The sequence below is a fragment of the Ochlerotatus camptorhynchus genome, unplaced genomic scaffold (assembly GCF_037179485.1).
Source record: "Ochlerotatus camptorhynchus isolate MF236.1 unplaced genomic scaffold, CSIRO-AGI_Acam_v1.1 ptg000105l, whole genome shotgun sequence".
Classification (NCBI taxonomy): domain Eukaryota; kingdom Metazoa; phylum Arthropoda; class Insecta; order Diptera; family Culicidae; genus Ochlerotatus; species Ochlerotatus camptorhynchus.
The window spans coordinates 296,503-324,375 of NW_027040595.1; the positions used below are offsets into that span (position 1 = coordinate 296,503).

At 38.2% G+C, this 27,873-nt stretch overlaps 1 protein-coding gene across 1 annotated transcript in view; it reads left to right on the forward strand.

Moving 5' to 3' along the window:
* The window catches only part of stet (stem cell tumor), a 300,983-nt gene that overhangs the window by 115,559 nt on the left and 157,551 nt on the right, over positions 1-27,873 (forward strand). The window lies entirely within an intron of this gene.

The window sequence follows — 27,873 nt, forward strand, 5'->3', positions numbered from 1 at the left end:
ATTTTGTTCTAACTGTCCACGAGACAGTTGCGATCAGCTGACTTTTTACCAAGAACTTTTGACAGATCACAGTAGAACTGGCAGTTTATTCCAGGGGATGGATATGGCTGTCATATCGCTTAAGTTTGCTGCGTACCGAACATCTGCAACGTTGTCAGCGGTACCATGATATGTTTTGTTGTTTTGATGTTGAGTACGTGTATTCAGCTATATGTCAAACCCCTGGTTGATTCTCATATGAATTTCTGCTTTGTTTATGCTTACATTTAGCACCATTCACACCAGATCACTCACACACTCTTGATTTCTAGCTGTCAGTTCCACTGAGAAACGTCTCTTGGATCACCTTATTCGAAGTTGATGACCTTGTATAGAGTTTTTGACGTTTAATTGTCTTTTCTATCTACAGGGTTTCCATTTATTAGGCTAAATAAAGTTCCTTAAGTTTTCCAGGTTTTTCTATAACTTTGGCGGACAGTTTATAGGTTTATAATAAGAGAACTATTTATGAAATGCATTAAAATTATGATTTTTTTTTGTAAAACAACAACAACAACAACAACAATTAATGCAAAAGTTTTTAAGACATGACAATCAGTTTTAAAGGAACAGCTTTACTTAATTTTAGTAAGTCTAAGATCACAAAATTTTTAATGTTTTTAATGTTTAATTTAAGTTACGTACTAGCAAACTTGTGGAAACTTTTAAGAAGTTCTATTTATCTCAGAAAAACTAGATCTAGAGTTCTTTGGGGAATTCCAGCCCGGAAGTCTCCGAAATTTTAGCCTAGACTATTGAATTGGTTTGAAAATCTAAAAGCGTGAGTTACGACTAATTCAGGATAATTCCATTATGTGCTGAAATAAAACCGAGAATCCTTAAGATATTCCGAGAGATTTAGTACAGAGACCTTCAGAAAATTTATGAAAACTTCAGAAATATTTCAGAAACTTCAAAGAAATCTAGATAAGTTCAGGGAAGTTTAAAGGTGTTCATGAGAATTCCATTTATTTTAAAGCAGAACCGAGATCTTCATTAGAATTGAGAGCTTTAGGGATGATCCGAGAACATCAAGACAGATCATAGAATTAAAGGACAGTTAAAAAAATTCAAGGAAAGTTCAGAAACCTTAAAAAATTTCTCTTGGAACGCAATAAAAATTATATGAGCATCCGGATAATGCTAGTTTTTTTTCATGGATGTTAGGGTATACGTCCCTAACCTCGGTCTAATATGCAGCCATAGATTACGTTTTTAATCATAACTCATCAATTAATTTACCTGCAAACGATATTCTACTGCTAAATGGTATGCTTAGATATGCTTATCATGTCGTTTGCTATCAGGAACCGCAAAAAGTTGAAAAACTTACTTTTTTTAAGACAAAAACTCACCAGGGAAATGTATGTAATATCGGTCTATTGTCCCCAAATTGGGTCTATTTATGGATGCAACTTCGTCCTATCCTGTTTGATTCTCAAAAAAAACGCTCTTGGTAACGTTTTCTTATGTATTTTTTTTTATCACTATCACTGTTAACTTAATACTCTTCATTCCTCAAAACATTTCTTAGAGAAAATTTTACGAAAACTACATTAAATCACTCAAGTTAAAAATTAAAAATTAAAAATTTTGCTTATCGTCTTTCGACCGCAGAATATCTAAATCAAAACATTGTGATGTTCATTATACAGATTTGGCAGAAAAAATCTCCCTTCCTGTTCGTTCCTTATCATCCAAATGCAAACCACATTGTTGACGTTACTCTTATTGCTATATGCTGTCAAATGAATTTCATGGGCCAAAGTTAGGAACATAGAAAAGAAATGTGTCCCTAAAGTTGGGTCCATGATTTACTTGTGAAAACGTTGTTAAACAATTAAAATAAACATAAAATATTCAAACAGTAACTGTGAGTTTTACGTCTAGTGTGTATTATCAGGTAATTCCATTCAATAAATGCCATAATCAGGCCATTTGATGATCGTCAGTGCAACCTTCCCATCTTAACCTTAGAAGTCATGGCGGCTAAAAACTCCGAACAGAGTGATATTCTCAACCAGTTTTATTACTTACGAGAGCTGAAAATGTATTGAAATGTTGTGATATAAATTGATTTGTGTGTGGTACACATTTATCAATCATCAGTGATCAATATTTTCCTTATTTTTTGTGTAATATTCCTTAATTAATTATTTATTTGCGTGATAGGCCGAATGAAAGGACTAGACCCACATTACATACCATAACCCTATATCATGAAAATTTCAAGATCTAAAAATTTCGAAAATTTAGCTAAGTTCATTAGAGAACATCAACGAAGTTCCATTAATAAAAAAAAAATCTAGAACTTTTAGCAAGCACCAATATTTTCAAGAAATTTCAGAGAACTTCAAAGAAATTTAGATATTTTTTATTGTTTCGTTATATTTAGTGAAGTTCCGAGTACTTCGAGATCGATAAGATAACATCACAAAAATCCCAATAATTTAAGGAAATCTGCTACGACTTATAAGGAGTTCCTTGAAATTATGGGATATTCCGAGAATACTATGGTTGATCTGAAAACTTAAGAAGATTCAGGGAATTATAAATATATATATTTATATCAGAAAATTGACCGGAACATTTGATCGATTTCGAGAAATTCAGGTAAACATAAAAAATTTCAGAGCTGGACTTTCCAGGGAAAATTAATGATTTAAGCATAGTTTCGTGAGCGTTCATAAACTTTATAAAACTGGAAAATTCATTCCTCGCCGATAGCTTGAAGTAGCCGGACGTAGTTTGTTCGTGTCTCCGTTGCGGGTATTGGTTTCGTAGCCGGTGGAGTTTTTTTCCCCACCATAGTGGTTTTTTTATATCGCGCGTTTTACCTACCGTGGACGAAGTTTAGTGCCCAAGGCAACCGCAGTCAGCAGAGGAAGTAGCCACCTTTAGCGACGCTATAGGTGGACTATCATCTCACCGTCATCGTCTCATCACCACTCCAAAGCAGCAAGCAACAACAACAAAGCAGCAAACGGAGTGGCTGCACCAGCTCACACAGCCGGCAACGGCCGGTGTTAAGTATACTATACAATAGTCTTCTCTAGCCCATTGCCGCGCTTTTGTTATAGAATTTTGCGCGTGGCTTTGCCCTCTCCCCTGATAGGGTTGTGAGGGCTATAGTGGTGCAACTTCTTGCAACTAGTAAAAAGTTTTTTTTTTTTTTTTTTTGGTAATTTTGTTTTTGTTTTGCTTGGTTGTTCATACACTGGGCAACAAAATATTAACAACTAGTAGTTAAGTAGATTAATTGGTGAAGGTTTTTTGAAGTATTTTTTTTTTCCTTTTTAAGCGGTTGTGCACCGCGTTTGCGCAACACTTATGGCGTCTTCAGATACCTACGTTGCGCGAACTAGATACTATCAACCGTCTTCAAAAGGACCATGGGTTGTCTTTTTTCGGCCTAAAAATAAACCTTTGAAAACTCTCGACATTTCAAGAGACTTGCTGCGTAAGTATCCGGGAATCTTGGTACATAAAGAGAGATTCAATAAACTGCGTGTAGAAGCACCGACTTATGATGTGGCAAATAAAATTGCTGAACATGAGCTGTTTAGTGTTGAGTACAACATCTACATTCCTTCTCGAGATGTGGAGATAGAAGGTGTGGTCTCCGACGCGAGTCTGAGTGTCGCGGACTTAAAACGAGCATCGGGTTGCTTCAAAAACTCGAAAATCGGAGATCAGGTACAGATACTGGATGTCAGGCAACTGCATTCAGTATCTTTGCAAGATGGCATAAAAGTTTATCAGCATTCAGACTCGTTTCGGGTGACTTTCGCTGGTTCAGTTCTCCCAAACTTTGTTAAAGTTGATGGTGCTTTTTTTCCGGTGCGGTTGTTTGTACAGAGGGTATATAATTGTACCAACTGCAAAAGGCTGGGACACTCGGCCAGCCATTGCGGCAACAAAACTCGTTGTGGCAAATGTGGTGAAAACCACAAAGAGGATTCTTGCCACAAAGAATCAGTAAAATGCGCTTATTGTGGCGAGAATCCTCACCCCTTGCAGGAGTGCCCGATGTACAAGCAGCACTCCGATAAAGTGCAGCGTTCAATCTCTGGACGCTCCAAGCAGTCATATGCACAAATGGTGAAGGCTGCATCAGCCGTCCAAGATGAAAATCAATTTTCAATTTTGTCAGCTGAAGAATCGGACTCTGACTCATCCGATGAGGGTGACTCTACGGTGGTACACGCACCTTTGAAAACGAACGGATCCTCAAAACGAAAATGCTCTCACAATGCAATGTCACTCCCAGAGGATTGCAAAATTCCCAGGGTAATGGGGATGAAAAAATTAAATCGAAGGCTCCTACTGCTCCACTTCCTGGCTGCAGTAAGGATTTTCCGCCATTACCCAACAAAGATAAGAAAAACAAAAAAGCTGCTCCTCAAACTTCTCAAAAGAAATCCAAGTCCGAACGAGGTTTGCTAGCTTTTTCGGACATTGTGGAATTCATATTAAATATGTTCAACATACAAGACCCTCTTAGAAGCTTAGTTTCTGCCTTGCTTCCAACACTAGAATTATATCTTAAGCAATTAACTGTTTCATGGCCCCTCCTTGCATCAATCATATCTTTCGATGGATAATTCGTCGAACGAGGTTGAAGATATGATCACTGTGCTACAGTGGAACTGCCGTAGTCTAGTGCCTAAGCTAGACTCGTTCAAATTTTTACTTCACAATTCTGATTGTGATATATTTGCTCTCTGTGAAACATGGCTTTCTTCCGATAAAGAACTCAACTTCCACGATTTTAACATTATACGCCTGGATAGAGACGATTCTTATGGAGGAGTACTTTTAGGGATCAAAAAGTGCTACCCTTTCTACAAAATTTCCCTTCCTGCTCTATTCGGCGTCGAAATCGTTGCTTGCCAAATAAATGTGAAGAACAAAGATCTTTGCATAGCTTCAGTATACGTTCCACCAAGAACCTCCGTTAGCCGTAGTCAACTCTGGAATCTAGTTTCGATTCTTCCATACCCAGTATTATTTCTGGGTGATATGAACTCCCATGGTACTGGGTGGGGCGATCTATATGATGACAATAGAGCGGCTATTTTTTACGATTTATGCGACGATTTCAACTTGACTATTTTGAACACTGGTGAAGCGACACGTATAGCAAAACCTCCGGCTCGAGAAAGTCGACTCGACTTATCTTTGTGTTCAAGATCGCTATCACTGGATTGTCTGTGGAAGGTTATCAATGATCCCCATGGTAGCGATCATTTGCCAATCATCATTTCAATTAAGTGTGCCCCTCACTCTGCAGAACCATCTCGAGTTCCATTTGATCTTACAAGGAACATAGATTGGCATAAATATGCAACGGCGGTGACAATCGGTGTCGAATCAATAGATACGCTTCCACCATTGGAAGAATATCGATTCCTCGCCGATTTGATATACAAAAGTTCACTGGAAGCACAAAAAAGAAAAGTTCCAAGTGCGCCCTTCAAAAGGAGACCAGCCACACCTGGATGGGACGAAGAATGCACAAAATTGTATGTAGAAAAATCTGATGCTTTCAAAGCTTTTCGTAGACACAAAACTTCCACATATTTCGAGGAATATTCAAAGCTTGAGACAAAGCTGAAACAATTAGTCAAAGAAAAGAAACGCGGTTATTGGCGCAATTTCGTCGAGGGACTCTCACGAGAAACCTCAATGAACACCTTGTGGAGGGTGGCTCGGAACATGCGTAACCGCTCATCTTCTAATGAGAGTGAAGAATACTCCAACCGATGGATATTCGATTTCGCTAAAAAGGTCTGTCCGGACTCAGCTCCAGCACAACACATTCTTCGAGAAGCGTCTCCGAGCGGCAGCTCTCTGGATAGACCATTCACAATGCTGGAATTCTCTATGGCTCTTCTTTCATCGAACAACTCCTCACCGGGAAGCGATATGATTAAATTCAATCTTCTGAAAAATCTCCCAGATATCGCTAAAAGACGCTTGCTAGACTTATTCAATTCCTTACTAGAAAACAACATTATACCGCCTGAATGGAGACAGGTCAAAGTAATAGCCATTCGAAAACCTGGCAAACCAGCGTCTGACCATAACTCATACCGTCCGATTGCGATGCTTTCGTGCATTAGGAAATTGTTGGAGAAAATGATCCTTCGGAGACTCGATCGCTGGGTCGAATCAAATAACTTGCTATCAAATACACAGTTTGGGTTCCGCAAGAGCAAAGGAACAAACGATTGTCTAGCGCTGCTTTCCTCAGATATTCAACTGGCCTTTGCGCACAAGGAGCAATCGGCTTCAGTATTCTTGGACATTAAGGGGGCTTTTGATTCAGTTTCCATTGAAATTCTGTCAGACAATCTGCACAGATGTGGACTTTCTGGAATTTTAAATAATTTCTTGTACAATTTGTTGTCAGAAAAGCAAATGAACTTTTCCCTTGGACAACTGACAACTTCCAGAATTAGCTACATGGGCCTACCCCAAGGCTCATGTCTCAGCCCTCTTCTTTATAACTTTTATGTCAAAGATATCGACAACTGTTTGGCAGAACAATGCACGCTAAGACAACTTGCAGATGACGGTGTGGTTTCCGTAAGAGGTCCACATGCCATGGACTTGCAAGGACCATTGCAAAGTTCCTTAGATAACTTGTCTTCTTGGGCTAGGAATCTAGGGATCGAATTCTCGCCGCAGAAAACTGAACTGGTAGTGTTTACTCGAAAGCGGTACCCAGCCCAAATGCAACTTAATCTTTTGGGCAGAAACATTACTCAATCATTGTCTTTCAAGTACCTTGGGGTCTGGTTTGATTCAAAGTGCACTTGGAATACCCATATTACGTATTTGAAGCAAAAATGTCAGCAGAGGATCAACTTTCTCCGTTCAATTTGCGGCACATGGTGGGGTGCTCATCCGGGAGACCTCATAACGCTTTATAAAACAACAATTCTCTCTGTTCTAGAGTACGGCTCTTTCTGCTTTCTCTCGGCAAGAAAATGCCACCTTATAAAATTGGAACGAATTCAATATCGTTGTCTGCGTATTGCTCTTGGCTGTATGCATTCAACGCATAACATGAGTCTCGAGGTTCTGGCAGGAGTAAAACCCCTCCAGAACCGTTTCTGGGAGCTCTCTCTCAGAATACTAATCAAATGCGGAGTGACGAACACACTTATAATTGCAAATTTTGAAGAAATTTTTGAGCTGAACACACAATCTCGATTTATGAGAATCTACCACCACTACATATCCTCGGATATGTGTCTTCCTTGTTATACTCCAGACCGTGCTCACTTCACCAATCGCAGTTCCTCAATTGAATATGATCTATCCACGAAACAAGTGATTCACGGGATTCCAGATCAACTTCGAACTATTATTATCCCACGTATTTTTACTGAAAAGTACCAACACGTCAATTGCGTGAACAGATATTTTACAGACGGGTCTCGTCTCAGTGGATCCACTGGCTTCGGTGTCTTCAATGAAAACTCTAGCGCCTTCCGCAAACTTCAGGAACCTTGTTCCGTTTATGTTGCTGAGCTGGCAGCAATCAACTTCGCTTTGGGGATGATTTCCAACATGCCCGCAGACCATTACTTCATCTTCTCGGATAGTCTCAGTTCTATTGAGGCTATTCGGTCGATGAAACCAAGTAGGCACTCATCTTATTTCCTTTCAAAGGTAAGGGAGCAGATGAGTGTGCTGGTCGAAAGATCATATATGATTACCTTTGTATGGGTCCCCTCACATTGCTCAATCCCAGGCAATGAGAAGGCGGACTCTCTCGCAAAGGTGGGCGCGCAGGAAGGCGAATTTTATGACAGGCAAATTTCACACGATGAATTTTACCATTTAGTGCGTCAGAGTACCCTTTCGAGTTGGCAAACCGATTGGGACAATGGAAATCTTGGACGGTGGTTACATTCAATTATTCCTAATGTTTCTTCGAGAGCGTGGTTTAAAGGCTTGGGCTTAAGTCGTGACTTCATTCGCGTGATGAGTAGACTTATGTCCAACCACTACTCGCTAGATGCGCATCTCAATAGAATAAACCTCGTGGACAGCAACATATGTCGGTGTGGAAACGGTTACGACGACATCGATCACGTAGTTTGGCAATGTACGGATAATGACGCCGCCAGAGAGCGACTTTTGAATACCCTCGAGGCCCAAGGAAGACAACCCTATATTCCTATCAGAGACGTGTTGGGTACCCGCGATCTCTGCTATATGCAGTCGATTTATGTGTTTCTGCAAATGTCTAGTATAAGGATTTAATTCGTTTGTCTTTTGTCTCTCTTTATTAGTTTTTGTTTGTCTTGTCCCCCGTCTCGATGAGTCTCATCGTCGCCCACTAGTCACCATAGCCGGTCGAACTCCAGACGAATCTAGAACCACACTACCGTTCATACTGGCGACATCACTCTGATGAGACAACGAAACCCTACCCAAGCTCCTCCCCTTTTCCTATCCTTCGACAATGTACCCCTCTAACCTCGAGTAAGCCGCGAGTAATCGGCCCAACTCCTACTAGACATAGAATTAAGTGAATTTTGTTACAAACAAAGAACAATGAATTATCGGCTCCGTAAAGATAACGCGATTGAGCCTTACAAATAAACGAACTAGATAAAAAAAAAAAAAAAAAACTGGAAAATTGTATAACTTAAAGGCAATTCAATCAATTCCAGTAAAATTGTGGGTTCTTTAAAAAAAATACTGAGATTTTTTTTTTATTATAGTCACTTTAACACTCTTGGGTCATTCGTGACTTGTCCGGGGGTGAGATTTGAACTCGTGACTTTGGCGTGAGAGGTATGGATGCTAACCACTACGCCGGGGTCGCCCCCAACTAAGATATTCAGGGCAGTCTAGAAAATTTTAAGGACATTGAGAAATATTTTGGGCTGTTTTAAAAACATCAGGAAACTCTAGAAGAAGCTATGAATTAGTTTCGAAAATCGATAAATCTTGAGAATTTCAGTGTAAATCATAGAACTGTATTAATTATTTCGTTGCGGGAGCTTAAAGAAGTTTCTTAAATTTCAGAACAGCTTCGCAAACTTCACAGAAGTAAAGAGATCTTCTGAAACATTTCGAAAACTTCATTAAAGTCTATGGAGCTTAAGGGAAGATCCAAGAGCTTCAGGAACTTATATGGACATCTCGGGAGCATTTCAAATAAGTTTAGTAAAGCTAAAAAACAAGGGGAATGTCAGGGGAGTTCAGTTCCATTAGTTTCACTAAATTAGTGGAAAATCTCGAGAAGATCCCAGATTTTCAGAGAACTTTAGAGATGTTAAGAAAATTATTGAGATTTTCACATGAGTCCAGAAGTTCACGGAAGCTTAAATTTTTTTAGAAAAGTTCTATTAAAGTCAGGGTAGTACAACAAGCTTCCTGAGAACTGCATAAACAGTTTAGAGAAGTTTCGAGAACTTCAAGAAATATATTGATCTCACTAAAAATCTCAACAACAAAACTTCATGATAGAACAGATATCCTCAGAGCAGAGATATTCCAGACAAGTGACATTACATAAATTTTAAAAAAGATTCGAGAAATTCAGTGAATTGTTAAAATTTTAGAGAAGATTCATGATCGTTAGGAGAATTGTGGAAACTTTAGAAAGTCCGAGAAGATAAAAATGATGATGAGAAGTATTGCGAGCTTCAGGCTAGTTTCTCTAACTACGAAAGAACTTCAATGCAGTTTCATTAACTTCAGGAATGTTTTGGGAACTTTCAAGTTGTTCTGAAGACCTCAAAGTAGTCCATTCCATATTCAACGGAGTTTTCTCATGAAAATTCGCTTGAAGTTCTCCTAATCATTCACTCGTATTCTACCGAAACTCTCATGGAATTATTTCAGAAATTCACTTGGAACGCTTCTCTGAATTCTCTAAAAAAATATCACAAGACTATAGTTAGAATACTGCTCGCAACTATCCTCCGAATTGAATTTTCGTTTAATTTTCCTAGCAATTGTCTTGAAATTCTCTTTAGTAAGAAATTCTATTTCTTTTGTTAGTTCGTTTATTTGTACAGGCTCAGTCGAATAAACTTTACAGAGCCGATATATTGTTTGTCTTCTACAATAAGAATCTGTAAACTAAAGTTAAGAGGGTTTAACCGATTACTCGCGGGCCTTTCGAGGTTAGGGAGTTTTACAATTTAAGGATGAGGAAAGGTTGAGAGGATTACGAATTTCATTTGTTTTAATATGGTAACTATTTCTAAAACACTTAATAAATCCTATGGAAAGATTCTAAGAATTTTCATTGAATTCATTTCAGATTTATTTTTTAATCTCTCTCCTTCCCTTGGAATTTTACTCACATTGAAAGCCTCCTAAAAAACAAATTTTTATTTCTCCTCACAAATTCCTTAGATTTCTCCCCTTGATTTGTTTGGCAATCTCTCCGGGAATTGTTTTCCGAAATTCTTTGGAATTATTCTCAGATTTAACTGTAATCCTCCTTTTAGCATCCCCTTCACCCCTAAGAATTCACCATACAATTACGAGGACTTATGCTCCGATTTCAAATGTGTGAATGGAATTAACTAGGAATATTGAAAGTTTTTATTTTAAAATGCATTTTTTTCTTTGGAATATCCTTAGTAAAAAAATGTTAAATTTCCTGAGTACTGATGATATTCCCTGAGACTTCCAGGAATTTGATATACTCAATCTTGTAATTTTCAAATGATAGACATGAAATATACCAGCACTGAGCACGGTATAACCAAGCTGGAGGTGGCCCAGCACGACACATGTTCTATAACAGTTTATATAACCTTTATATGACTGGATATGGCTGTACAGCAGCTTACTCCACATAATTATATGAATTTGTGTTTCTTGGGGATGGATTTGACTGTCGGTCCAGTCGAAGAAATTTTCCGGGTTATAAATTTTCTTGACTTCCCTGGGCATAGATTATCATTTCGCTTGCCAATTGATAATATTAAATATTATTATAATTAATATTATATAAAAATTTTATACAAATTCATGGATAGGTTGGCATAGAAAGCCCTCAATTAATAACTTTAGAAGTACATGTAGAACACTAAGTTGAGACCCAGAAAATGCTCATTACAGAAACGTAAAAAGCGAAGAATACGAAGCATAAGAAGAATAAGAAGAAACTACTCGAAAAATATTAATTTACTGACAAGCGTAATGTTTACAACTGAAGAACGAATTTCAGTTTTTTTCATTTTGAAAACTGCACACTTAGATTTTTTGTCGAGATTGGATTATTCGATTATAGAAAATAGAGTTACAGATTATTGAGTTGCATTTTACATCTGAAGGTAAATTTTGAAAAGCATAATGTGAATTATGAAAACCGTCTTTCTTTAACAAACGTCAACAAATTTGAGTTTTTGCTAAGGTCGGTTGCTTCGCTCCAAAATTCACTGAAATTCCGTAAAACACAATCTTTGATTTTCTGCTGAGCATCCATCCGGCCACCACTCGTCCATTTTGGTTGACGGATGAACGAGAGGGCCGATCAGCACCAGAGCGACGTGATTAGGTCAGCATTCCTCAGACAGATTTTGACTTCTGCCGCAGAAGTCAGCCGCACTGCCAATTAAGATGGCGCTACCCCCAGTGTTATGTGAGAGTCCACCGTTTTGCGAGATACCGATCGAAAGATCTTGTGGGAGCTGCTGCAGCAAACACAAAAAAAAAAACAGTCAAGAATACCGGACCCTCACCACCGCCGGACAGGAGGGACGACGGCCGATGGACGTGATCGTATGTGCAGATGTCGAATGTGCAGGCGAATATATGCAATAAAATGATCGAAAATCACAGTTTCGTGCGAGATTTATGGATCGCATCGTTCGGTTAGGGTGACTTGCGGCCAAGAAAGGAAGATAACAACCGCATAAGGACGGAGGAAAAGACCTAAATACAACGACTGATCGCCCCCGGGTTAGACATTTTAGTGCACCTCCAACTTTGATGATCCCGGCCAGCTGTCTGCCGTGACTGGCACAAATGCAACCAATGAGCTGTTGTTTTACTCTTTTTGTGCCGTTGCTGCAGCCGCCTCATCTCAATCCGTGTCATGCAAAAATTATAGGTAGGAGATATTGGAAAATCTTGTTTTTTGGCAATTATATAATGTAGTGCCGTTTGGAAGAAATTTTTCGGTAAGGTACCCTATTGCAAGGTCATTGCGTGCTCAGATTGAGAGCCCTTTGGCATTAAAAAAGGACAAATTTGTTATTATGAGTAAAGCAATCGTTTCGAAAATGTGTTCGGTAGAAACACTATAGGCAGTATTTTTGAAGGCACAATGGAATATAGCCATATTGAGTCATGTATCGATGGTCTCGGAGATTTGCTTTTGCAGGAAGTTTGAATAACTATAATGTGATGTAATCTAAATAGGCACATTTCAGGTACCAAAACCATAAGTATGCTATGTTTTTTTTCTGAACGGATCCTAGTGGCCTGTAATGTTATAGAAAATACATATAGGGGAAATGGCTCTAATGTTGGCCTATGGATCTAAGATTGGACCTATTGCTAAACATCTGATATTTATCAATTTTATATAGATGAACGTGTCATTTGGACGGTACTAATGTATATTATTGATCGCTATTGAAAATTTGGTCGGTTGCTGAATTTATGTATGGGCCCAAATTAGGGCATTTAGGCCGATATAACATCCATTTCCCCTACATAGATAAATTGCGTTATCCCACATGATCCAGCCAGATAAATTGATGCGCGAATATAATTTTCCAATATATATACCGCTTAAGGGGAGGTTTACTTGGATTTGGCTGAAAAACAGTTGAACTTTGGAATTTTTTTTCGGGAGAATGAAAAGACATACGAACTTCCGGTTTCGATAATTATATTTTTCCACTATTCCTGAATACTTGGAAATTTTTTGAAGGTAAAAAAACAAAATGGCGGCTCAAAATGGCGGCTCGCGTGGAGGAGTGTCAGTCAGGTTTTGCTGCAGAACTTCGAGTGCACACCTTCTGGTGGTGAACTGAAATGAAATTTTTTTATTGTGGTTAAAGTTGATAATATTCCCTATGGCTTATACCTAACTAGAACGAAATCCGACAAAAATTGACCAAATTATGGACATTTGAAAATTTAGTGTTTTTTTACCCCTTTTTTTCTCACTTTGACCTTGCTTAAAAAAAAAAACTAACATTTTATACATAAGTCATACAAAAAATAGTATCCTTCAAAGCGCCATTTTCCGATTGTAAATCGGATCATTTGTTCAAGCCCTATGCTCTAAGTTGTTATAAAAAATATGGTTTCGAGAAAAACGCGTTTAAAGTTTTTGTTGCGTCCCTCAGCGCGCATGACAAAGGTTCACTCAAAGCGCCATAACTCGCTAAATATGTTTCGGATCGTAAAATCCTTTTGGCCACATATTCTACACACTTGTAGCTTTCATTTTATGCAAAAAAAATCATTTTTTTTTAAAAAATCCACGTAAACCTCCCCTTAAGTAAGTGAGGGCTCTGATGAGCTTAGCTACTATCTACCGAAGGTGTCGGTGTTATCCGTAACAGATTTCAAGCAGTTCCACGCGAAATAGTTTAATGGCCATAAGTGAGTCTTATTTGGATGAATATTTTTTCTATGATTTTGATAGATTTTTCCTTGATTTGTTTTTCGTCGATCTTGTTTTCCGTGCTGAGCACCAATGCTACCGACGCCAAGGAGGCAGCTCCCATACCTGGACCATACCTATCGACCCATCAACTCATGAACCGGGGCCCGACGGCTCCCCCGAAGGAAGGCGTGATCAGAAATGTTATGCCTCATAACATCACGGCGGCGCTGCCTGGGATTGAACCCAGGCCTGCTGTGGTGAGAGGCAATCACGCTTACCACTACACCACCAGCGCCGATTTCGATAGATGGAAACATTAATTTACCTCAGTTGTCACTGTCCAAAAACATGATGTTAGAATTTTAGTTTCTTGTTCCATAAGTTAAAGTGCACAATATGATTATGTCGTAGCACGTCACGTTTTTAGGAGCTGCCTCTTTATAAATTTTGGCATGTTTGTAGGAACGTGGTCGTATACTGCCAAACCGAATCAAGTGGCGTTGTTACTGTTGAAGTGTTTTTTTTTTGTAGGGAATTACCGAAGGAACATCCCAACTAACAATTTTAACTGCAGATTCGATTTTATAGCCAAAATTCATTGTTATTTTTATACATGTAGGGGCTAGTTGGTATTATTTTTAATAGCGGGGTTAGTTGATCAATGAATATTACAAAAGACTTGTATGGGAAAAGCATGTCAAAGCAGGCTTCCGGAAATCTCACGCGTACACAAATGCGACAGCGAGCTGTGAGACGGAGCGTCGCATGACTCTCAAATCCATGGTGTGCTACATTAATTGTACAAAAGAGAGACCACAACGATGCGCGCGACAAGCTACACGCTCTCAACAAATTCGAGCGTTTCAATTTTTGTTTGTCTCATCGCATTGCTCTCTCAATGCGACGCATGTATTCAATCACATGCGACTGTTTCATTGAAACATCTCAATGCGCTCTCTCAGGGCGCCATCGCCGTGCGCTGTTTCGCATGCTTTGACTCTCGCGGTCCCATCATAAGTGATGTTGTCGGGTGACGAGATAAGGGACTGCAAGGGTTTGTTCACAGAAGACTTGTGGCCCTTTGCACATGTGGATTTTGAAATGGGGTAAAGTTTTTAGATGGTTCCAGAAATATCTTCTAGTATAGATTCAAGCAGACTCAACTCATGGTTCCAGAGATATACTGGAATCACCGTAAGATCACCACTAATGATCCTAGGAAGACGCAATTGCTTGTCGAAAGGATGCTAAAGGAAGGTAAAGGAAGGCTACGTGAGCGGTGGATGGCAACCTTACGGTAGTTGGGATACCGTTAGCATGTTAGCACCCAAATAATGCCGGAATATCTGTGGAACTATGTGTCCTTCAACAAGTCCTTATGCGGAAATCTTCTAAAATACATTTTTTGGAAGCCTCTGAAGCTTTCAGCCCATTTGGTGGAAAAATAAACAAGTTATTGCGCATTTGCACCAAATTAAACTCAGAATCCCTCAGAAAACTTTTACTCAGACCAGTAAAAATATAAATGGACGATTTTGAATGTAAAACAGCACTATACTATACAAGATCATATGGTCGGCCTTAAGTCAGAAGGGACTAAGTAGCAAAATAAAAACAAAAAATGAGTTAATGATATCATAAGATCAAGAATTCCCTCAGCTACATTTCAATTTTTCAGCCAGATTTGAAAAATTAGAGTAGCACGAGAAAACGGTCAAATGATTTTTCCCATTACATAAGACACAATATTGAACAGCCAACTTTAAATTCGTTTTTCTCAAAATCAAATAAAAAATTCTCATTTCGGTCTGACTTGACCGATCATATCAACACGCTAGTAATGATACAACTCTGAAGATTAATATTTTTATTTGTCTGGCTTGAGTGAACACTATTTTCAACGCAGAAGTGTACTTTGCTGCAAAAACGTTGGTGGTGACTTCTCATTGCATACACACAAGTCTGCACTTAAAAATTAACCAAGTTTAACATGTTGTAAATGTGTTCTGTCAGATCAATTGAGTTGAAATTTTTGACACAAAACTTGCTTTTCCATTGACCTTTGTCCGATCAGCTATGCACAAATTTTATTTTTATTGTCACCTTCCAGCATGTGCTTCAAAAAATTTGGTATTTCTTACACGTTAAATTCAACATATTTGTAGTTTTGCGTCAAAATTTCAGCCCAATTGATCATAACAGAACACATTTATAACATGTTAAACTTGGCTAGTTTGTATGAAAACGACCTTTGTCCGATCAACTTTGCACCACAGTGTAGGTAGGTACGAAATGCTGGATTAAGGTTAAAGTAATAAATTTAGGAACAATTTGTGTCATATCTGTATTACGAATTGTTGCTAAGCTTCTTGCTTCAGGAATTGTATTGAATACCTGTCAATCAACAAAACTTACTACGGCAGCAACTGAATTCTTCAGATGTGTTAGCGCTCACAGGATAGTTCATATCAGCCACCATGATGCTGAATTGAAACAATCAATTTGCGACGACAGATTTCTAAATAGTCCTAGTGTTAGTACCGTGGACCCTCGGCGAAATAAAAAAAAAAGCATATTAACGAGCAAATAAACCACAACTTGATTGTACATTTCGCTTATCAAAGCCACATCTCTTACTTCGTTCGTTATGAATGGGCTATTTTTCAAGTTAATCCTTTAATCAACGAAAATTGCCGCTAGGAAAACTTTGTTGGTCATAACCATCCGACACCTCTTCTCCATGTTCGATAAGAGTGTAGTAGCTAGGTCGCTTTCCATCGTTTCCAAAACAAAACAACACTTTACCCACATCAAGAACACGAGTTGGTCTTCCAGTTGAGTTTGTTATTTCGATGTCGCATTGAAACGTCGCTTAGCGCCTGAGCTTCGGCTCACGCGACGTCGCATGATACTCGTTCTCATGAAACGCATACATCCGGAAATATGCTGTGCTTACAAAACAGTGCGACACACAGACATTATGAGAATGTGAGATGCGAGAAAACTGAAGAGAGAGGAACAGAGTGCTACAAATCTCTTGCGCATGAGACTGCTATGATTATGAGACTATTCGTATTGCGTCTCGCACACGGTAGCGCGCGCACTGGAAGCCTGTGTCAAAGTTTCAGGTACGCTGTATTTCATGAGGTAAACTGGACAAAAAGGGAAAACAGATGCTCTATTTTTCCAAATTGTTTGTTTGAAACTTTAAACAATGTAGTACCTACCAACCAAATGTGCCTAAAATTTATTGTCAATTCTTTGCAATAGTTTTAAAACGCTAACATTAAATATTAATAACTCACATTGAGGCATCAACTTATCAGCATACCTGGATGTTATTTCCATACAGGGTACATGTCCCTTAGGGTTGCATATATTATGTCACGCTCTAAGGGGGAGGAGGGGGGTCTAAGATTTTGTGACAAGAAATGCATTAGGTATAGGAAAAACGTCACGATAGGGTGGGGAGGGGGTAATTTTTTGCTCGATTTAGCGTGACATAATTAATGCATGGGTCCTTACCACGGTCTAATATATAGTCTATCCCATTCTAGTAAAATTTCTAGTACTACACTATGTTTGTTTTGATTCGCTATGAAAATGTGGCAGATAAAATGAGGGGTTCGTAGATTTTCCTATGTTTCGAGGGGTGCATCGATTAGCTTGGAACCGAAGAGAGTACCAGAGCTGAGCCAAACAGTTGAGCACGTTTATTCGGGACCTTCTGGTCTGAGAGTTACCTCTATGGTAATATGTTCCTCGCTTTTCTTCATAAATCTGCTCGAATTTGAAGAAAATCGGCGACAATTCTCTCAGTCTAAGAGTATTTTAATAGATTGAGTGAAACCTCTCTCGATTTTCATCATATTTAAAAAGTTTTTCCTGGAAAACCGAGAAAATTCTTACTCAGACTTTAAGTGACCTGAGTTCTTGCTCATTTTAGTGACCGGATCTCAAATATAAGTAAAATTCGTCGGCCATGTATCTTGTGAAGTTATACAATATTTCTAAAACATACTGATTAATTCTAAATGTTATAAAATTTGGATGAAAATATATTTCCTTTCGATTAATATTAATTCTTGGAATAAGCATCACTATTTTTTTAAATCCATTTATTTGTCAAGGCTCCAATGCGGTAGCTTTGTGGAGCCAAATTACTTTACATGTAATTTTTTTACGACTAAAGTTAGTAGAATGGGGGCCGAATACTCGCGGTTTATTCGAGATTAATAAATACATTATTTTTTTTTAGAGGGTTGGAAGATGACTAAGGGAAAGGAATATTGGTAAATCTTCTTTTTTCTGCTTCTTTCGACGGATGATTGTCACTGCACTGTATTGGCGGGCATGTGCTATGGATCTCAAAGCATTGAAAGCACAGCTGAAATAATTCAAGAGGGGACTTGGGTTGGGATAGTGATGAGAAAATTAAAATAGCTATGCTATGCTATGAACTACAGTCACGAATGACCTTTAAAGTGTTAATGTGACAATAATTAAAAAAACACACACACACACTCACAAAACACTACTAAATACACAAATCGGCACTTTTTACAAATGACGCATTTCGCGCCAAATCGAATCGAAGCTGGCAACACCCTCTCAGATTTCAATAAAATTTTCTGGATGTGTAGATTTTGACTAAATAAGCACTTTTGCATACTCAGTTTTTACAAAGTTTATCTAGACTAACATTTGAGAAGGGCCAAACTTTTTCTGCCTATTTTTTTCAAAAAAAATATTATGGAAAAATGACAACTTCAACAAAAATATGTTGTATGGGTGACCTTTAGGAAATTGACCAAATTAACGAAAAAAAAATACTGAAAAAAAAATCATTTGAGACCTACACTGAAAAAAATCAATTTTTAAAATTTTAAGTCGATTTAAAAAAAAATGACCATGTTTGATTTGGATGAAACTTTGCCTCAAGATAGGTAATTATGTTTACTACCATCCGTCCATACATCGCGAGATGGGCACTTTTAAGGAAAAAAAGTTTTTCTTACCAAAATTTTTCATGTCTGAACTGATTTTTTTTTTGATTTGCCATATTCACACAAAACTCCAGTGAAGCTCAAACTCATCTCAGAATCCAATGAAGCTTCGAAAATGATCCATTATTTTTTTCAATAACTTTGACAATTTCCTAAAAGTCATCCATACAACATATTTTTGTTGGAGTTGTCATTTTTCCATAATATTTTTTTGAAAAAAATCGGCAGAAAAAATTTGGCCATTCTCAAATGTTAGTCTAGATAAATTTTGGAAAAACTAAGTATGCAAAGTGGCATATTTAGTCAAGGTCCACACATCCAGAAAGTTTCATTGAAATCTGAGAGGGTGCTGCCAGCTCCGAATACGATTTGGCGCGAAATGAACAATTCTCTACAGATTGACGAATTTTTTAATTTTTTTTTTTAATTTGTCGGCTCCGATTTTGATGAAAATTTGCACAGTTGTTCACATTTTTGAAAATTTTCGTTTTAAGCCTCATTGAAGCTCATAATATTTGCTACAAACTGGCAACTGGTACCTGGCTCGGTACGACAGGTACTATCACTGTAGTTGGCATCTTTGAGCTTCCGGCAACATGCTGTTCCTCGTTTGAGATGAAAAGAGCTTGTTTATCAATACGAAGACGACAGGACGTGCAAATGCGAAAACCAGTATTCAATCCTGATGCCTCAGAATATCCAATCGATTTTAATTTCTGGATGGTAATATTCGAAATATTCCTCAGCTCTTTCGAGCACTTGACTTCCTCGAATGGCCGAATGCACCTGATAAAACATGCTCGTTCACTCATGTTGCTTCCTGTATTAAAAAAATTAAAAATAATAATCTTTAAAAATGATTTCATTGAAATAGGGTAGAGAACTACTTCGGCCTAATCGCCCATTTTAGGCCTATAGAGCAGAAAACTTCAAATAAATCCTTCATTTCAGAGTTAACAAGTCAATTATGCGTTTGGTACGATACATTTGTTAATAAGCTACCGAACGAAGTCAATAAGAACGCGTGGTATGAAGGTTTGCACCCATTATTCCCAAAAACAAAAGAAGTGCTCCGACCGAATCAATTTTTATCTTCATCCGATAGGCCGAAGTGAATTCATTGGCGTTTCAATGCGTTTCAATGCGTTAGGCCGAGTTTAGAATCCGTAGGCCGAGTTTGGCGTCAAGAAGCAGTGTTAGACTTTTGACAATAGCTCAACGATTGGTTTCTTTTTATCAAATCTTACGATACGTACGGAAAGGCAAATAAATTTGGAAGCGATCAGTAATAATATCATTCCGTTTGGTGCTAAACTGCGATAGATTAAGAAATAGTAAGTGTGTGTTGTGCTTAATAGGCCGGAAATGGGGTAGTTAACCCTACAACTGAAGGTTATGCTTACCTTTTAACCAAATGGTGTTACACTTATTTCCTATGATAACTTTTTAAGATGTATGCGGTAAAAAGCAATCTTTGTGATCAACTGCTTGTTTTCACCATTCAAACTCATTTAAGTATCAGATCGATAGGTATAATTTCTACATTAGGTACAGACAGATGTTTTTGGTGTTCACTACTACAGTGTTGAGTATTTGACTTATTACCGTTAAGATCACTGATACAACTATGCAAAATTGAAGACAATGAATAAAAAAGAAAATTAATCGCTAGTTTGAGCATCATTTCACTTTTATTTAGTTCTAGCTCAATATTCATCAAATGATTTTTTTAGTTTTGTTAGTAACGATACCTTTTCATGGTATCAGATGTAATGAATCCTAACTTTTCAATAGGGCCTGTGTAGAAAAACACTAATGAAATAAACATATCTATATTGCAAAAACGGCTTGCTTGATTGCTATGGTGTCTTCGGAAAAGTTGTGCAAAATTAAAATGCAATTCTTGAAAAAATATACACGGTTAAAAAAAATGTGTTTTTAATGAAAATGTAAAAATCGTGAAATATTCAAAAAACCATAACTTTTTTGTTTTTGAGTTTACCATCACCAAACTTTGCCAGTTAGTAGCAAACATTATGAGCTTCAATGAGGCTTAAAACGAAAATTTACTTTTTGAGAAATTAACTTTTTTAATAATAAATATAATTTTTTTCATTGATACAAACGAAATTCTCTAGACCCCAAATCAATCGAACAAAGCGTTTCGGCAATATATATTTTTAAACTCATTAGTACTATTTTTACACAGGCCCTTTTCAAAAAGTAGTCGTAATTCAATATGAAAAACTGAGAGCACGAAATGGCGCCTTTACTAAAAAGGAACAACTGTGCAAAGTTTCAGCGTAATTGGAAATGATCGGTCAGGATCGATTTGCGAACCTTCGTGGAATGCCTCAAATGCGTCAAATACGGAAATTAATCTCATAAAATCGAGATCACGGCAAACCAGAACGTCGATCTGGTTCCTCGGGTCCTGAGGGATTCAAGTAGTTCGGATCTCGCCACATGATGTGAGGTGCAGGACCAGACAACATGCTCGATGTCGTGATTGCCGTTTCCACAGGCACATAAACTGCTGTCTACACACACTTACAAATTTTTACCGTATTCGGTTATTTTTTACCGAACTTTCAACAGCTGAACGTTCGGTAATCGAAAAGACTACCGAACGATCGGTAAACAATTTTTTTGATGAACTGGCAACATTACTGAACGTTTCGGTTGTTTTTTTGTATCGAACGGTTCGGTAATTTTTTACCGAACTGTTTCGTAAAACGAAAAAATTCAATCTTCTTTTATTTAATAAATCAAATAGATTATCGGTTTATTTTTATTAAAAACTCTTGCTGTGTGAATATTTGATAGTTTATTATGGCTTTGTAACGATTTCGGGATTCTCCTTACAAAGTAGATTTTTTTCATAAGAAATGTCATTCATTCGCCGATTCTGTCCCTTCGAACAACTTGTCACAATGCTATCCGAAGACATCAGCTGTAGTCTGATCGTGACCGCAAAACACAGTATCGCTGAGGCCTGGAAAAAATCGAGAAGGATTCGATTCCATACCTTGTCCATCACCAAATATTAACACTTGTGCCATTGAGTCTGCCGGTCGCACTTTTCACTATTAAATTATAAACAAAGGCATCTCAGGATTTGACAGTCAGAAATTACAAGAGTTCGGAAAACTGATTTTAAATTTACGGTACGTTCGGTAGTTTTTCACCGAATTCGGCGTTTGTCTCATTTTACAGTTTGTACTGTAAGTTTTTCACTGAGTTCGTTAATTTTATAATTGTATTACCGGAAATTCGTTCAAACTTTACTGAAAATTGGTTAAATTAATTCTGCTTACCGAAAAATCTGTAATGTTCTTCGTTCACCGAATATTTTCGGTAATAAATTACCGAACAAGCAAAATTTAGCTGAGTGTGCAAGCTCTATGCGGTAGAGGTGTGCGTTTAACGAGTAGTAATTGGAGATGAGCCTGGACCCGGAAAAAAATCACGATCCACGTCCAATCCCTTAAACCAGGGTTTGATCGACACCTGTGGGAGGATCGAATGTAATCATCTTCCCAGATCATCATTATTCCACTTTTGTTGCCAGTTGATGAGAACTTGCTGACGAGTAATTGTGAAAATTTCATTGTAGGCGATTTGTTGCTCGTAAATGTCGCCTTCCATAGCGCCCACCTTAGCCAGCGAGTCTGCTTTCTCATTGCCCGGGATAGAGCAATGGGAAGGGACCCATGCTAAGGTGATGATATGTGAGCTGTTTGATAAAGCACTCAGTGACGATCGTATTTCGTTCAGGAAATACGTCGAGTGCTTCATCGGCCTCATTGAACTCATAGCCTTCAGAGAACTTAGACTTTCCGAAAAAATTAAATAGTGATCAGGGGGACGTGAGGAGATCTGCTCTAACGCATACAATATAGCTACTAGTATACCGAACATGGTTTTTGAAGCTGATATGAGGCGCTATGGAGATCATTGTATACACCAAAACCAGTGGACGCATTTATTGTGGACCCATCAGTGAAAAATCTCTTCTCGGCATTGACGTGGCGGTATTTGTTCGCGAAGATGGATGGTACAATCAGGGGGCGATGGGACTCTGGTATTCCTTGAATTTCCTCCCTTATTGTGAGATCGAATCTTACGGAATAACAACTGAAATCGTGGGATACTTCATTGGTATCGTAGTACAAGCTCATGAATCGTGTTTGCGGATTTCGCTCAAGCAGCTTTTCAAAATTCTCGATCACCAACATGACTTCACAGCGGATAAGGAACCAAAACGACAATTTCGTGAACCGATCTGGTAAGGGAAGTACGCCCGCAAGTAATTCCATACTCATTGTATGCGTCGATTGCATACATCCTAGTGCGATTCGTATACAACGATATTGAATCCGTTGCAGCTTCAAGATGTGCGTGTTCACCGCCGATTGGAAGCAAAAGCTACTATACTCCAAAACCGATAGAATGGTGGTTTTGTAATGTCTTATCAGATCTTCTGGATGGGCTCCCCACGGAGTGCCGGTGATACAATGGAGAAAATTGATTCTTTGTTGGCACCTCTGACTCAGATACGCAACGTGTTTTACCCAAGTGCATTTGGAATCGAACCAGACACCTCAATACTTGGAAGACATGCTGTGAGTGATTGTTTTACCCATGAGTTGAAGCTGCAACTGTGCAACTTCCTACAAAAAACAACCATCTCAGTTTTCTCCGGAGAGAATTCGATACCCAGATTCGTTGCCCATGTAGACAAATTGTCCAAGGTATCTTGTAACGGTCCTTGCAGGTCCGGTGCTTTTGGCCCTACAACGGAGATCACGCCGTCATCTGCAAGCTGCCTTAGCGTGCAATTATCGGTAAGACAATCGTCAATGGCTTTGACATAGAAGTTGTACAAGCTTCGCTATCAATTTTACCCAGTGGCAATGATAAGACGGACATGGAATTATAGTCATTAGGTATGGTTCATTTTACGCGATGATATCAGCCAGATTGCATGACATAACTGATAATATTATTATTTATTCTCTCAGCGGGTAGGTACCTGTAAAATTTCATTAATGAATTGAAAAAAATAATTTCATCATAAACGTCTCGTGAAATGGCCGTTTTCCCCTTTTTCGGTAGAGCGACCGAATAAGAAAAAAGTCGCCATATTTTACGCATCCAGTGACGTTTGCTTATCGGATTTCTCCATAGGAGTAAAGAGTTACAGAAGCTTTGAAGACGCAAATTGACGTACCTTTTCGACCCATTTTGTCTTTGGTACTTTTCAGTGGATTGAAAAGGTAAAGAAACTATCCGAAACTGACATTTTCCTACAGGACAACACAAACTTCTTCAGTGTCTAGTCGAGTATTAGTACAATATACTGAAAAAGTCTGCACATTGTAGACGAAATACGCGTATCTGTCAAGGATTAGCAAATAAGGTAGTGTAATTAAATGGAAATTACTAATCCTTCTCTTTCTTTCTTTATGATCGTACAGAATGTATGTCTCGAACTGAGAAAACAACAATCTAGTTCTCATTGTTGACAATTATACCTGCTGTGAATTAAGAGCTATCTAAGCCAGTACCATTTTCGTATTCGTGTATTGTGTAGCTTCTTCAACCTATTTTTCATCTTTTTCGCACTTCAAACTTATTGCTTATCACATATTAACTTACTGCGTGCTCTCAACTTAGTATTCCAGCATGGTCTTGCTGTGTAGCTACGCATTTACCGACTGAGCTAAGGGAGGCCCCTCGGTTGGCTCTGGCATAGCAACAATATAGCCGTATCTTGGCCGAAGAAAGACACGAGTCAACTTCTTCTGTTCAAATTTATTGGATGACCTCTACCCCAAAAAATACAGTGAAACATTCGATTGTACCCCAGCGCATCATCTGTTCGCTGGCGTCGTTGTCGGCCCACCATTAATAGATGTTTGGCACTCATTACAAAAACGAAATAAAACATCCCGCAATTTTTGCCCTGACACAATCGGCATTGCTGAATTTAATTTCATATCTGCATCGAAATATCAGCGTGCAAACAAGCCCAACAACTGACTGCGACCACGCATATATCCTGCCTCGTTTCGTTCGTCAGGCGTTGCGTTGTCCTCCGCCTCCCTAAGTAGCTAAAATGTGTATAGAAGCTGTCGCGCAGTAGTACGTATGTAACTGCATTTCTGGTAGATCCCCTACCCCCACGCCACCAACCTACTACAGTTAAGAAGCATTTGCGATGACGGTAGAAAAAGGGTACGCGATCTTCGATGCGAGAACAAGATCATAAGATACGGCGCGAAAAGGTTCGTCGTCTGCTGCAGTTGGGGTCGGCGTGAAGTCTTCCAGTCGAATATGAAGAAAACGCATCACTACACCAGGCCAGTCGGTGGGGACATTTTGGCGCGGAAGGAGGTTGGGGGTTATCGCTGCTCCCTATGCGCGCGTATACTGCGATAAAGTAAAAGTGAAATTTTAATGTGCCCGAAGCGAGCCAGCAACGTTGTTGGCGTTGGACACACAAAAAGGACCTCTTCTTTGGGTATGCGCAAAAGGGCCCACCGCAGATCGCCGAAAATTGCTAGTTGGTAGCACCGACGATGGGTGCGAAAGTGGCACGTGTTTTCCGTTACTGTTAGGTTCTTGAGTAATGGAGGAATACTAGAATACAATTTTGTACAATGTTAGCTATCTGGAAATCAAACGAAAATTCATCAGTTATTTCAATGAAAATATGCTTAAAACTGAACGAAATTTACATGATTCGTATGATGTTTAAATTTTCCCCGGCTACAATGATTACAGCATAGTAGAAACTTTTATAAATACGCAAACAATAAAAAAATTCACTTAAGAACAATAATAGGTGCTTAGTGCAACATTAATTAAAAATTAGGGGAATTCAGTTATTGAACTTCAAAATGAAAACAAAAGCTCGTATACAGGCTCTTCACCAGTTAAATGTTTTGATAGTAAGCATCATAGTTACATGTCAAACGTTGAACATTAATTTGAATTTCCTACCTCAAGTTGAAGGACCTTCTCCAGCGTCCCAACTAGTTGATGGTGTCGCATTACCGTTGACTGCTTTCATGTTGGAGATACTGCTGCTACTAGTTGCTCAGGAAATCGGTCAACCACGTTGTCCTATGCAAACATGAACTTCGGTACAACATTGTTCTTAACTTAAAGCTCATTCCACATCTGTCCGATATCATCCAATCGACTCTCCACAAATTGGAGAGCGAGATAAATATAGAAAACTGCCAGTCGGATCGGATGATATCGGGTAGGTACGGATTGAGCTTAATGTAAAAACAACTCGTTGAGGAGGTAAGTTTCCTTCCACCCACCGATTCAACAATTTACCGCTGACTTGCTCCAGCTTGCTGCTCGCCTTCCAATGCGAATATGTGCAGAGGCACCAGAGAGAAAGGAATAAATTCCACTGACTTGCTCCTACTTATGCTGCTGGTACAACTCATCCGAAACGTCCAAAACGAAAATGAGCGGAGGCACGACAGCAGCGCTCTTTTATAACGTTTCAGGTTCAAGCAGAAAGATGTGCAGCCAAGTGGTACTCGATTATGACGACTGGGTTTGGGGAAAACGTTTATTTCATGAAAACGGTGATAAAATTATCACTTTTTATTCTTACATTTTTCAAAAGTTCAGTTTTTAGGGAAATTGGGAAAGTATTTATTTTAGCAGATTCGTAGAAGTATATTCTATCGATTGGTGAATTTTGATTTTAATTTCATCTATAAATGACAAAGTTATAAGCGATCAAAACCTAACACCTTTTTGTGACGGTCGCAATTTATGATTTTCGTTTTATCCCCTGTACATTCCCGTAAGCCGAAGTCTACGTCAAAACTATTCTGCCCGTTGGGAGCCTTGAGGTTAATAATTTTAGTGAATGGCCACTGAATAAACGGTTTTTCCCAAGTATAGAATAAGCCAAGTAAGTGGCCCTTGCTGCCTCATGCAGGCCTCATCAGAACTTTCCAACACAGCAATACTTACAAGCAACAATACTGACTTCTCTGAAAGCTATGACACAGTGGACACTTCAAAATTATCAAACTCGTAAAAAAAATAAACTGTAAGTAAAAAATAAACTTTAAGTTCTTAACTTTTTTTCCACATATTTTTTTTTTGTTTTTAATGCAGAAAACATTTGTCCAGAATATCATTTCCTATGCATAAATCACCTAAGCATTTCTTTAAAAAAAAACATTCAACTAAAAGTTTATGTTTTACGATTTTGATCAATTTTGAAGTGTCAGTTGTGCCCTTTGATGAAAAGGTTGAATTTTTATATTTAAAAAAATGTTTAAAATGCATATTTTTGGTATTAATGATTTTAAAACTTTTTTATTATTTTTTTTTCAGTGTTTATTTTTTCTGAAAAGCAATCCAATATCCTACAACTTTGATTAGATGAGCCGGATTCGTGCTATGATTTTTCGAAAAATATAGAATAAGTCATTTTGAAAAATGAACCAAGTGCCAAAATGGCTAAATTTTGGCACAACATTGGTTTATTGTCCCTAATGAACAATTATGTCAAGAGCAAATTTTCATTACGTCGAATGTAACAAAGGTAAACAAAGTCGAGCTATCAGTGTCAATCGATTCTCCTGCTATTACACTATATACTGTCCGAATATAGGATCAAATCCTATTTTTAAATTTATTTGCCAGTCAAATTGCTTTTTGACGTAATCACCTTCCGATCAAAATAGTTTTCGATGTTACTTAAGTCACCCAATTTCTATGGAGATGCCGTTTGACTTAAGTAACAGCGCTGAGAAACCCGTGAAAAGTGTACGTTCGTCGTTTCGCTTTCTCATTATTAAAGTGAATAAATCGAACTGTTTGTTGCTAAGATGATTTCGGTAGTCCTAAAATGATGAATGGGCTGCACGTAAGGAGACGTAATTGATAATTCTCCCGAATATCCTGGTAAATACACTTTGACTTAAGTAACAATAGGGGTCACCAAACGACGTATAATAACTTTTGACTCAAAAACCAGTATTTTTTAGCATGAAAGCTAGCGATTTGCATTTGTATGATTAAAACCCTGCTAAATATGTTAAACATTGCTATCACTATGAGATTATATGTGTTTACTTGGAAATAAGAATAACTTTTCGGTCATCAAAACAAAACTTTATTTCTCTTGGATTGGTGCGAATGTTACTTACGACATAATGAAAATTTGCT